Consider the following 14104-nt stretch of genomic DNA (forward strand, 5'->3'; position numbering starts at 1 on the left):
CATTATCACCAAACCAGCATTACAAAAAATGTTAATGGGACTTACATAAGAAGAAGAAAAAGTAATTGTTGATAGAAAGTAGGTTTGTGTCACGTGTGCCCCAATGTTATTGCAGCTTTGTTTACGGTGGCCAAGACATGGAAACAACCAAAATGTCCTTCAATAAATGAATGGATAAAGAAGTTGTGGTATATATACACAATGGAATACTATTCAGCGGTAAGGAAAGATGATATAGGAACATTTGTGACAACATGGATGGATCTGGAGAGTATAATGCTAAGTGAAATAAGTCAGACAGAAAAAGCAGAGAACCCTATGATTTCACTGACGTGTGGTATATAAACCAAAAACAACAAAAGAACAAGACAAACAAATGAGAAACAAAAACTCATAGACACAGACAATAGTTTAGTGATTACCAGAGGGTAAGGGGGGTGAGGGGGTGGGAGATGAGGGTAAGGGGGATCATATATATGGTGATGGAAGGAGAACTGACTTTGGATGGTGAACGCACAATGGGATTTATAGATGATGTAATACAGAATTGTACACCTGAAATCTATGTAATTTCCCTAACAATTGTCACCCCAATAAATTTAAAAAAAAAGAAAGTAGGTTTGTGGAATTCAAATTTTCTCCATAATGGCCATTGGTATTCTAAATCACTTTAAGTCAAATCAGTCCATGTAGTTAGAATTACAAAGCCAAATGGACCATAGTTTCTAAACATAAAATCAGCTGGAATCTCTGAAGGGGGTGGGCCCTCAAAGCATTTAGATAACTGGGGTCCCATTTTTCAAAAGCTTTTTCTCTAGAGTAAAAACCTAAATGGCCTGCAGGCCAAATACCAGCACAATTCCATTAGGAAGAGTCCAATTTTAAAGAGTCCAACCGAAGGCTGAACAGCATAGTTCTAGTAGGAACAGTCCAGTTCCAAAAGGAATTGGATCAAACGCTAGCACAGTTCCAGTAAATAACCTGATTTCAAAAGAGTCAGGCCAAAATCCCAACCAAGTACTCACAGACAAAAGATACCCTTAACCAGAAAAGGACAAAACATTAAATTAGATCCTGAATAGAGTGTAGCGTCCTTCAACATACAAAATGAGTGAAAGCTCAGATCAAGGAGAAGGACTCATTCTCAAACTCCAGGGTCAGCAAAAAATCAGTGAGCTCATTGGGATCTGTGAGTACCATACCTGTTCAGTCACCACCCTCAGAGTTGTTAAGAGTTCTTCTCTGGATTCCGCTATGGGCCATCAAGTAATGTTGACCATTAAACAAATAGACAGCCAGATATTTCTCCAGCTAAATTGGTTTATTCGAGAACAAAAAATAGTTGCAATTCAGGACATGTGGTCTAATGACGAACCACATGAAGGTCCAGAGGCAAAAGGAAAGGAACACTCTTTTATGATTTGGGGACAGCTGTGGTAAATGAAGAGTCCATTGGAGAAAACAGAAAGTTTGGAGTATCGTGACTTTTCATTGACTGAGTTATGACATTCTCTCATTGGCTGAGCAATGAAGGAATCTCTTCTTCCTCCTTCTGAAATAGCAAAGTAGTATCATTTCCTGTGAGATGCAAGATACATCTCTTTCTTTTGGAGTCACTAGTGTTCATTGAGTGGCATACACATATGCATAAGCGTTCTAGCCTCCTCACTCCATTTTAAATGAGGTTTCTGCTTATTTTCACATGAGTAATTAGTGATATTTCAAGTAAAACTCTCCTATGATGCATTTTGTGACTTCTTCCTGATAGAATGAAACACTATTTTGCTTTATGACCTAGATGGTATCCAGTACTTACTTATATTGCATCATTAATAGTAGTTTAGAATTATTGCCTCCCTTGAAATTCATAATAGTTCAGAGCTTATTATATTCCAGACACTGTTCTAAAGTGTTTTGCATGAATTTACCTCATTGAATCTTCACAACCCTATGAGTTAGGTGCTATTATCATTCATATTTTATGGATGAGGAAAATGAGTTGCCAAGCAGTAATTTTTCACAAGGCTACACAGCTAATAAATGATAACTTCAGATTTTAGACCCATTACATAGGCAAAGTGAAAGGCCATTTCTAGACAGAAGGGAGGAGGATCTGAAAGGCAGTAACAAAGTGAGTCTGTGGTGTGGGTCCCTATGAAAAAGTCACAGAGATTAACCATTCTCATGGTCAAAACCCCAGAAAGGTGGGGGAATAGATTCTTTTAAAATACCACTTCGTTCTAGGGGGACTAGAAAACAGAAAAGACTGGTGCCTCTTATTTCTGAAGTCTAGTCAGAGAAGTCTCATAGCCTCTCATTGCACCACAACTGCAGAGTTATAATCCTTAAATGGGGATCTAGGATGATGGGACTGAGGGCAGCCTCATAAAGCACTACATCTCCATTACAGTGAGTGATAGATCATATAAAACTTCCCCAGGCTTCCTGTGGTAACAAGCAAATACCAAACAAATGAGAACAATTAAATCCAGAGATTGCTGTAACAGGAAGTCTGCCACCATCACTTGCATTATTTCAGAGATTCAAAGGCAGTCAAAGGAGTGCTAAAGCTTTATAGTGGAAAAAAGAGAAGTTTTCAGCTATGTCCTGATTGGAAGTTGTTGGCATGGAGAAAGTGGAGACAAGCTAACTAGAAACAGAGCAGCCTATGTTCATCTGTTACGGGAACATATTTGGTTTTCTCCAGTTAGTCCTAAGTTGGAAGAGGAGCCAAAATATAGGGAAGCTGGCAGTTATTGATTAAGTCCTGGCTGTTTTGGACTGGTTGCTATGGATTTTTTTTTCTTTTCTTTTTAACTTGCTGGACAGTTTACTGCAGAGGTTGTGGTTGTGGTTTGGCTTTCTCAGCTGGCTGTTGCAAGTTAGGGGTCAGAGCTTTACACTTATATAAGGACTGACCTCTCTCTGTATATTTAGTTTGATACTCCACTTCAAGGGAGGATCAAAGGTAGCTGAGTGTGAGCCAGTTATAGGAGCCTTCAAGTTAAGAAAATTGATGATAAGAGAGTTTTGAGAACCTGATGACCACAGAGTAAAGGTATATAGACATTTCAGCCACAATTTAGAATGAGTTTATCCTCTAAAATAGAGAAAGTGCCTATTATGTGCAAATGATTTTTTTTCCAGCTTTCAGGCAGAAACTAAGAAAACTGAGGAGGATTGTCACTCAGCATAATAATATTAACTGGAGCTGTCCATAGGACTGTTAATCTGGGTAGTATAAAAAGCCTACTGAGATTTTCCAGTTAAGATGGCAGAGTAGATAAACACTCTGCTCACCTCCTCTCAGGAACACACCAATTACAACTAAACCACAGAACAACTGATACTGATAATCGCCTGAAGTCTAGCTGAACCAAAGCCCTACAAATACAGACACACAGAAGAAGCTACCTCGAGACTGGTAGGAGGGGTGGAGACACGGAACAAACTGCTCCCACACCCATATGTGACCATTAAAAATGAGAAGGGATATCTCAGCTGTGGAGGTCCCTCCCTGAGGAGTGAGGGGTCCCAGCATCTCTCCAGCCCAGGGTTTCAATGCCGGGGAGAGAAATCCCCATAACTTCTGCTGTGAAAACCAGCAGAGATCATGATTGAGTTAGACGGAGGGTGGCTGCACTCCAAGGAACTCCTTTTAAAGGGACCACATACGAATTTACTTGCTGACAGACTCACTTGCTTTGAGCTCCAGCACTGGGGCAGCAACTTGGAGGGTGCCAGGAATGGCACTGAATTGTCTGAAATCAGGCTGAGGCTTGGAGGGGCGGCTCTCTGCAGGAGAGAGGAGCTGGAGGAAGCCATTGTTTCTTTGTTGAGTCCTCCCTCTCCCTGCATGCAGACACAGGCAGACTTCATATCAGAGTCTCCATTAAACTGTCTTTCACCTTTTGCCTGCCCTTCCCTAGTGATTCCCTGAGACCATGTCCCACCCAATTTTCAGGCACACCCAAGCCTCTTCCAGTGTCTTTTCCATATAAACAGCTTGCTTTGGCTCATGATGCAGACTTTCCTAAAATCTCTCAAAGGTTCACAAAACCCAAACAAGCAATATCTGGCTTTAGTGTGTCCCATAACTCTGACTGAGCAGCCCTAAGTCTAGCACTTTAGGCCTTAGTTTAGGGCTTGGCCTCTCAAAGCCCCTCTAAGCACAGCATGTGCAGTAACCACCTCTGGATTTCTTTATGGCTCATGCCAGGTGGCCCTCATCAGGGCACAGACTGTGGCTGAACTTGGCCTGCAGTGGGTCCCCTCCCAGGAGGCTGTGGAGCTAGCTGGCCCAGTGGCGAGCTTTGGACTGGGCAAGAGCATCACCTAGCCATCTCCAAGGATGACAAACCTAAAGGTCAAACTTGGTAGGCACCAGAACCCACTAAACCTGACCCTGCTCTGTACAGTCAGCCCCTGCACAATAGTTCGTCCACTGTAGTCACATCCACTCCTTACAAACAGTCAACCTGAGTGTCAATCCCTCCAAATGACGTGCAAAGAGCATTCCACTCTCAACCACAACAGGAGGGCACACACAACCCACATGAGGGATATACCTGGAGTGCATGGCTGTGGTGACGAGGGAGTACACACCACTGGGTCCTACAGGCCACACTACTAAGACCAGGAGGCATAGCAGCCCTACATAGAAACAAACACAGGGAAGGAGCTAAAATAGGGAGAGAAAGAAACATTTCCCAAATGAAAAAATAGAACAAAGCTCCAGAAAAAGAACTAAATAAAATGGAGACAAGTAATTTACCTGACACAGAGTTCCAAAAACTGGTTATAAGGATGCTCAATGATCTTAGGGAGAACATCAGCAAAGAGCTAGGAAACATAAAAACGGAGATAGAAAACATATTTTAAAAACAGTTAGAAATGAAGAATACAATAACTGAAATGAATACATTAGAGGGAATCAACAGTAAATTAGATGAAGCAGAGATTTGAATCAGTGATTTTGAAGATTATATCAGAAAACACCCAATCAGAACAGCAAAAATAATAAAGAATCCTAAAAATAAGGAGAGTTTAAGGGGTTTCTGGGACAACTTCAAATATAACAACATACGCATCATAAGGGTACCAGAAGAAGAAGAGAGCACAAGGAATTGAAAACCCATTCGAAGAAATAATGACTGAAACTTCCTTAACCTGCTGAAGGAAATAGATATACAAGCTCAGGAAGCACAGAGAGTCCCAAACAACATGAACACAAGGAGAACCTCACAAAGACACATCATAACTAAAATGTCAAAGGTTAAAGACAAAGAGAGAATCCTAAAAGCAACGAGAGTAAAGTAATTAGTTACCTATAAGGGAGCTCCCTTAAGACTATCAGTTGATTTCTCAACAGAAACTTTGCAGGCCCAAAGGGATTGACAGGGAATATTCAGTGATGAAAAGCAGGGGCCTATAAACAAGATTATTCTACCCAGCAAGGCTATCATTTAGAATCAAAGCACAGATAAAGAGGTTCCCAGACAAGATAAAAGCTAAAGGAGTTCATCACCACCAAACCAATATTACAAGGAACCTTAGAGGGACTTCTTTAAGATGGAAGAAAAAAAGAATAGATGAAAAATATTAATAATAAAATGACAATAGCTACATAACTATCAACAATTACTTTAAATTTAAATGCATTAAATGCCTCAATCAAAAGATATGATGGCTGAATGGATAATAACACAAGACACTTATACATGCTGCCTACAGGAGACTCACTTCAGATCAAAAGACACACACAGGCTCAAAGTAAAGCGATGGGGAAAAGATATTTCATGAAAATGGAAACAAACAAGCAAACAAAACTGTGGAAGCTATACTTATACCAGACAAAAGAGACTTTAAAACAAAGCCTGTAACAAGTGACAAAGAAGAACCCAGTAATCCCACTTCTGGTTAATTATCCCGAGAAACCCTAAACACTATTTTGAGGGGTCATGTGCATCCACATATGCATTTTTTGCAAAAACCAAGATGTGGAGGCAGCCTGGGTTTCCATCAATGGATGAATAGATAAAGAGTAGGTGGCACATATATACGATAGAATATTGTATGACCATGGAAGGAAATGGGTTCTCACCATTTGCGGTGGCATGGACTGTCCTGAAGGTTACTGTGCTAAGTGAAGTATGTCAGACAGCTAAAAACAGATGCAGTGTGACTTCACTTATATGTGGAATCTAAAGAACAAAACAAACTCCAAACAAACAAAACAGAAACAAACTCATAGATACAGAGAATATTGTGATGGTTGCCAGATGGGTGGGGGATTGGCGGGGTAGTGTAAAAAAGGGAAAAGGATTAAGAAGTACGAATTGGTTGTTACAAAGTAGTCATGGGGATATAGGGTATAGCATAAGGAATATAGCCAATAATATAGTAATAACTATGTGTGATGTCAGATGGGTACTAGATTTATTGGAGTGACAGACAGGTGTGTTGGAGGACAAGGTGGAAAAGGTGAAGGCATTAAGAAATATAAATTGCGGGGGCAGCTGGTTAGCTCAGTTGATTAGAGCGTGATGCTCGTAACACCAGGGTTGCTGGTTCGATCCACACATGGGCCAGTGTGAACTGCACCCTCCACAACTAGATTGAAACAACTACTTGACTTGGAGCTGATGGGTCCTAGAAAAACACACTTAAAATACATTTTAAAAGATTTTTTAAAAAAAGAAATATAAATTGGTAGTTACAAAATAGTCACAGGGATATAAAGAAAAGCCTAAGGAATATAGTCAATTATATGTAATAACTATGTATAGTGCCAGGAGGGTAACAGACTAGTCAGAGGGAACACTTCTTAAATCATATAAGTACCTAACCACTAAGCTGTACACCTGAAATGTAAAATAATATTGAATATAAACTGTAATTGAAAAATTAGAAAAGGGGAAAAAAGGTGAAGGGAGATAAGAGGTTCAGATTTTCAGGTATAAAACAAATGAGTCATGGGGATGTAATGTACAGCATGGGGAATATAGTCTAATATTGTGATAGCATAGTATGGTGTCAGATGGTTGCTGGAATTATGATGACCACTTCTTTAAGTATATAAATGTTGAATAACTATTGCCTATACCTGAAATTAATAGAATATTGTACGTTAGCTATATTTTAATAAAAACCTTAATTTTTTTTAAAGTCTACTGATTTTGCAGATATAACACCCTGACAGCCCTCCATCGAGCAGGTCTGTTTCTCATCTATCCTCCTAAATCATCTGTAATGGATTGCACAGTGGGCCTGAAAAATGTATGTCCACACCCTAACCTTTGGAACCTATGAATGTTACCTTATTGGGGAAAAGGGTTTTTGAAAATGTAATTAGGAATCATGACATAAGGACATCATCCTAGATTATCCAGGTTGGTCCTAGGGGTAATGACAATAATCCTTATAAATGTGAAGCAAAGGGGTAGTAGATAGAAGAGGAGGAACTGTGACCATCGAGGCAGAAATTGGAGCAATGTGACCCACATGCTAAGTAATGCCTGGAACTAATAGAAGTTGAAAGAGGCAAAGAACAGATTTTCCCTTAGAGTCAACAGAGGGAATTCAGATGTACTGGCACCTTAATTTCACACTTCTGACCTGCAGGATGAGGAAAGGTTAAATTCTTGTTTTAAGCCACAAGCTTCACTGTAATTTGTTATGGGAATCACATTTGTTATGCCCCACATGCAATTTCTCAAAGTTAAGACCAAAAGGAATAAAAATATCTGGGGTCATGGATTATGTCAAAAGAGAAAGAGGTTTTCCTTTACACTATTAAAGATGGACACAGGGATATTCCTAAGGAGACACTATAAATCAGAAACCTATTGAATAAGGCAAGAGTCACTCTCAAGTTCCAAGTATCTTTTTATAAATTCTGAAATGCAGAGATTTTGAAAAGGCAGGTGGTTACACAATAATATTAGTGTAGTAGAATGCTACCAGCATTTTTGACAAGTGAACACTAGAAAATACAATAGTGTTTTTTCTAGTGTTTGAAAACACTAGAAAATACGATAGTATATGGCACATGTTAAAAAGAAATATTTAGATGAATAACAGCTGGGAGACTCGTGGAAGAATTACTTGAAGGTGCGCACTAATTGCGAGCAGGGGAAGAGGCAGGACAGCAAAGTGGAAACGCACCCCCCACTACACGGCAGAGTCGGGGCCTGGTGGAGCCCACACCTCCAGGGACTCCCGGGACCCGGGATGAAATGGAGAACACCAAAGCCAGGAGAACAGCTAAAAGACTTGTGGAAGGTTTGCTTAGAGGTATGCTAGTTGGGCGAGCAGGGGAGGAGAGAGGGGCGCGAAGTGGAGACACGCACTCCCCCAGTAAAGTCGCGGACGGGCAGCACGCAAACGACAGGAGGGCAAGAGGAAAAGCGCCGTGCAATCCCCCCGCCCACGGTAGAACCGCGGCCCTACAGCGCGCCAACAGAAGCCCGGGAGCCCAGGGCGGAACAGAGAACACAAAAGCCAGGAGGTGGGCTCTTTCCCTGCGTCCCACAGCTGATCGCTCCCGCACAGGCGGGTAGCTGGAGGGCCCTAGGTCAGACAAAGAACACAGACTGCACACCTGGGCCCCTCACCCCGCTGTTCCAATCCTACCCTCGCCCTTCCAGAGACTTAAACTGACCCCTGAACTGAGGAGTAGTGTCACATTACAGAGGAGCCTCTGTGCTAGGCGCTGGGAAGATTGGCAGCCAGCTCTAACCCACGGAAGAGGCTGTGAGGTGTGGGATTTTCGCTGAATGAGGAGAGAGGAGACTCCTTCACCCCCAGCCACCACCTTTGCCGGCCTGCGGGAGGAGTGAGACGCAGCTGGCCTGGGAGAGAGAAGAACCCTCCATCCCCAGCCCCCACCCTTTCTGGCTGGCCTGGGGCGGGGCCAGTGCAACAGCGGAGGCACTCCCTGAAATCAGCAGTAAGCAGCAGAGGCAGCTTCTGGCTTTCAGTGGCTCAAAAATCTCCTGCCCGACCCCCCCCCCACACACACACACAAGGACGAAGTATCCTAAGTCACAGGAGTAATGGACACAGGGCTGGTGCTGCCACTCTCAGCGTGCACATGTGCAGACAAGGGCAGAAACTGCACTGACTCTCTAAAAACTGTCATCCAGACACCTCAGCCCCTCGCATTTAAATCTACAGCCCCAAATTCATTCTGGGCACTAGGTGACAGGCGTTGCCTGGGCAATAGGCAGGGGACTCTTTGGCAGAGCAGAGGACAACTGGGAGATTACTTGGTAGGCTTAAGCCAAGACTGGTGCTGCTTCTTGTTTGCTTTGCTTTGTGTGTTTTTCCCCCTTTTTTTCTTTCTTTTCTTTTTTTTTCTGTTTTTTTCCCTTTTTTGTTTTATTTTGTTTTGTTTTATTTACTGTTTATTTGTTTTTTGTTGTTTGCTTTGTTTTTGTTTGTTTTTGTTGGTTTGTTTGTTTTGTTTTGCTTTCTTTTGTCTTTATTTATATGATATTTTGCCTGTGTTGAGTGGGGGTTGTCAGTTGTTTTTTACATGTGAATGTACTTGATTTTTTTCTTTGTTGTTGTTGTACTTGGTAATTTGCTTTGTGCTGAAACTGCCCTATGATGGCCCAGCTTAAGAGACACAAGATTCAACATATCCAGAAGCCAACTCTAGACCAAACCAGAGTACTACCAGGTTTGACCTACAAGTCACACACCCAGAGGAATTCTCTGAAGGCACAAGAGCCCTTAGACGCCAAACCTCATTTAAGTGGTCAACCCTCACCCAGCAGAACACCCTGCGGTGGGCAGAACCAAGTCTCACAACTAGTCAGCCTAGGAATTAAATCCACCTACTCACAAGCAAAAAGCAATTAAAGTTCTTCTTGAACAGGATAATATACACAACACAAGAGTCACCTTTACAGCACACGCAGAGGAGAAGAATGAAGTAGTGCAAGTCAAATATAAAGGACACATACTACATAAGATAATCCAGCAAGAACTAAGAACTCTAGGGGATCTTCCTAATACATCAAAGCAAACACAGAGAGTCAGTCAGAATGGGAAGACAAAGAAACATGTCCCAAATAAAAGAACAGAAGAAACCTCCACAACTGGAAACAAATGAAGCAGAGGTAACCAACCTTTCAGAGACAGAGTTCAGAACACTGGTGATAAGAATGTTTAAGGAGCTTAGAGAAGACATAAAGAAGGATGTAGAAATCATAAAGAACAACCAGTTAGAACTAAATAAGGATGTAGAAATCATAACGAACAACCAGTTAGAACTAAAGAACACAATTACCGATATTAAGAATTCACTTGAAGGAATTACCAGCAGGTTAAATGAAGCACAGGATCGAATCAATGACATAGAACACAAGTAAGAAGAGATCACCCAAACTAAACAACAGAAAGAAAAGAGAATAAAAAACAATGAAGATGGTTTAAGAGACCTCTGGGATAACATCAAGCGCAACAACATGGGCATCATCGGAATACCAAAAGGCAAAGAGAGGAAGCAAGGGATTGAGAACATATTAGAGGTAATAATGTCCAAAAACTTCCCTAACCTGATGAAGGAAACCAACATACAACGCCAAGAAGTGCAGAGAATTGCAACCAGGATAAACCCAAACAGGTCCACACCAAGACACATTATATTTAAAATGGCAAAGCTTAAAGACAAAGAGAGAATCCTAAAAGCAGCAAGAGAAAGACAGGTGGTTATATACAAGGGAACTCCCATAAGACTATTAAATGACTTTTCTACAGAAACATTGAAGGCCAGGAGGGATTAGCAGGAGATACTCAAAGTGATGGAACACAAAGGCCTACAACCTAGATTGCTTTATCCAGCAAGGCTATCATTTAAAGTTGATGGAGAGATAAAGAGCTTCCCAGAAAAGAACAAACTGAAGGAATTTATTACTACCAAGCCAGCATTGCAAGAAATACTAAAAGGACTTCTGTAAATAGAAGAAAGATGAAAACAATCTAACTGCAAATTTAAAAAATGGCAATAACTATGTACCAATTCAATAATCACTTTAAATGTAAATGGATTAAATGCTCCAATCAAGAGACATAGGGTGGCTGAGTGGATAAGGAAGCCAGACCCTTGTATATGCTGTATACGAGAGACTCACCTCAGATCAAAAGTCACACACAGGCTGAAAGTGAAAGGTTGGAGTAAGATATTTCATTCAAATGGAAGCGAGAAAAAAGCTGGAGTTGCAATACTTATATCTGACAAAATAGACTTTAAAATGAAGAACACATTAAAAGACAAAGATGAGCACTATAAAATAATAAAGGGATCAATCCGACAAGAAGATGTAACCCTAGTAAACATCCATGCACCTAACATAGGAGTGCCTAAATATATAAAACAGGTACTGACGGACATGAAGACAGAGATCAACAGCAATACTATCACAGTAGGGGACTTCAACACACCTCTGACAACAAGGGACAGGTCCTCCAGACAGAAGATCAATATGGAAACAGCAGCCTTAAATGATACTTTGGACCACTTGGATTTAATCAATATTTTCAGAGCATTTCACCGCAATGCTGCACAATACACGTTCTTCTCAAGCGCACACGGAACATTTTCCAAGATAGATCATATGTTAGGCCACAAAATAAGTCTCGATAAATTTAGGAAAATTGAAATCATACCAATTGTCTTCTCTGACCACAGTGCTATGAAATTGGAAATGAACTACAGGAAAAAAACTGGAAGACACATCGATTCATGGAGGCTCAATAACATGTTACTAAATAATGAATGGGTCAAGCAGGAGATCAAGGAAGAAATCAAAAGATATCTCGAGACAAATGGAAATGAAAGCTCAACGACCCAAAATCTATGGGATGCCACGAAAGCAGTCCTAAAAGGGAAGTTCATAGCACTGCAGGCCTACCTAAAGAAACAAGAAACATCACTAATTGACAGTTTATCTTCACACTTAAGGGATCTGGAAAAAGAACAGCAAAATAAACCCAAAGGGAGCACAAGGAAGGAGATAATAAAGATCAGGGTGGAAACAAATGAAATAGAAACCAGAAAAACAATACAAAAAATCAATGAATCCAAGAGTTGGATCTTAGAGAAGATAAACAAAATTGACAAACCTTTAGCCAGACTCATTCAAAAAAGGAGAGAGAGGACCCAAATTAATAAAATCAGAAATGAAAGAGGAGAAGTGACAACAGACACCACAGAAACACAAAAAAATTTAAGAAACTACTATGAGCAACTATGTGCCAATAAATTTGTCAATGTGGAGGAAATGGATAATTTTCTAGAGGCGTACAACCTTTCAAGGCTAACTCAAGAACAAACAGAAAATCTGAATAGACTGATTACCACCAGGGAAATTGAATCAGTAATCAACAATCTCCCAACAAACAAAAGCCCTGGACCAGATGGCTTTACAGGTGAATTTTTCAAAACGTTCAAAAAAGAATTATCACCTATTCTCCTCAAGCTCTTCCAAAAAATCCAGAAGGAAAGAAGACTCCCAAACACTTTTTACGAAGCCACTATCACCCTGATCCCAAAAGCAGACAAAGACACCACAAAAAAAGAAAACTACAGGCCGATATCTCTAATGAACATAGATGCAAAAATCCTCAACAAAATATTAGCGAACAGAATTCAGCAATACATTAAAAAGATCATACTCCATGATCAAGTGGGATTCATCCCTGATATGCAGGGGTGGTTCAACATCCGCAAATCAATTAATGTGATATACCACATTAACAAAATGAAAAATAAAAATCACATGATCATATCAATAGATGCAGAAAAAGCATTTGATAAAATCCAGCAGCCATTTATGATAAAAACCCTTAAGAAAGTGGGAATAGAGGGATCATATCTCAACATAATAAAGGCCATATATGACAAACCCACAGCTAACATCATACTCAATGGGGAAAAGCTAAAACCATTCCCCCTAAGATCAGGAACAAGGCAAGGTTGCCCACTATCTCCACTTCTATTAAACATAGTGCTGGAAATTCTAGCCACAGCAATCAGACAAGAAAAAGAAATAAAAGGCATCCAAATTAGTAAGGTGGAAGTAAAATTATCATTGTATGCAAATGATATGATACTATATATAGAGAGAACCCTAAAGACTCCACCAAGAAACTATTAGAACTGATAGATGAAATTAGTAAAGTAGCAGGATACAAAATTAATATTCAGAAATCAGTTGCATTTGTATATACCAATAATAAAATATCAGAAGGAGAAATTAAAAAAACAATTCTATTTATAATTGCTCCAAAGACTATAAAATATCTGGGAATAAATTTAACCAAAGAAGTTAAAGATCTGTGCACAGAAAATTATAAGACACTGAAGAAAGAAATGAAAGAAGACATAAATAGATGGAAACACTGTTAAGGTCCGGAGTCCACCCCTCCTCAAGCGAACAGAAGTCACACGATAATGCAAGTCACACAGGGAAGTTTATCTCCAGCTAGCTGGGGTCCGAATATCTGCCCGACGCAGCAGGTTTCAACAAGGACCCCAAACACACAAAGCTAGGGGTTTTTATAGCATAACATTTTAAGGCTCTCAGTAATTTTCCATGCAGGCAAGACATTTACAAAACTTTTGGTCCTGTGTCCTTGCTTACATTCTTGCTGCAGGATAAGCATTTTCTTAACAGAACATCCTGACCTTGCAATGTGTGATGATTATGATTGATGACTAGGTTATTCTGGTCTGGGGGCTGTTCAGAAAAGGGCTTCTTAACCCTTGAGGAGGCAGTTCTGGTGCTACTGAAAAGGGCTTCTCAACCCTTGAGGAGGCAGTTCTGGTGCTATTCTATTCTACAACACATTCCATGTTCATGGATAGGAAGAATTAATATAGTTAAAATGTCCATACTGTAAGGCAATATACATATTCAACACAATTCCTATCAAACTACCAATGAGGTTTTTCACATAAATACAACATATAATCCTAAAATTTATATGGGACCATAAAAGACCCCAGATAGCCTCAGCAATCTTGAGAAATAAGAACAAAGTGGGAGGTATAACGATACCTGACTTCAAATTATACTACAAGGCTACAGTAATC

General features: G+C 40.3%; 1 protein-coding gene across 1 annotated transcript in view; it reads right to left on the reverse strand.

Annotated features, from left to right (window-relative positions):
* Positions 1-4774: 4774 nt before the first annotated feature.
* The window catches only part of SH3BGRL (SH3 domain binding glutamate rich protein like), a 134604-nt gene continuing 125274 nt past the window's right edge, over positions 4775-14104 (reverse strand). Inside the window, exon 6 of the transcript XR_013992962.1 lies at positions 4775-4842. The gene's annotated coding sequence lies outside the window, so the exon portion shown is untranslated. The remainder of the gene's footprint in view (positions 4843-14104) is intronic.

This window comes from Rhinolophus hipposideros (assembly GCF_964194185.1).
Source record: "Rhinolophus hipposideros genome assembly, chromosome: X".
NCBI lineage: Eukaryota > Metazoa > Chordata > Mammalia > Chiroptera > Rhinolophidae > Rhinolophus > Rhinolophus hipposideros.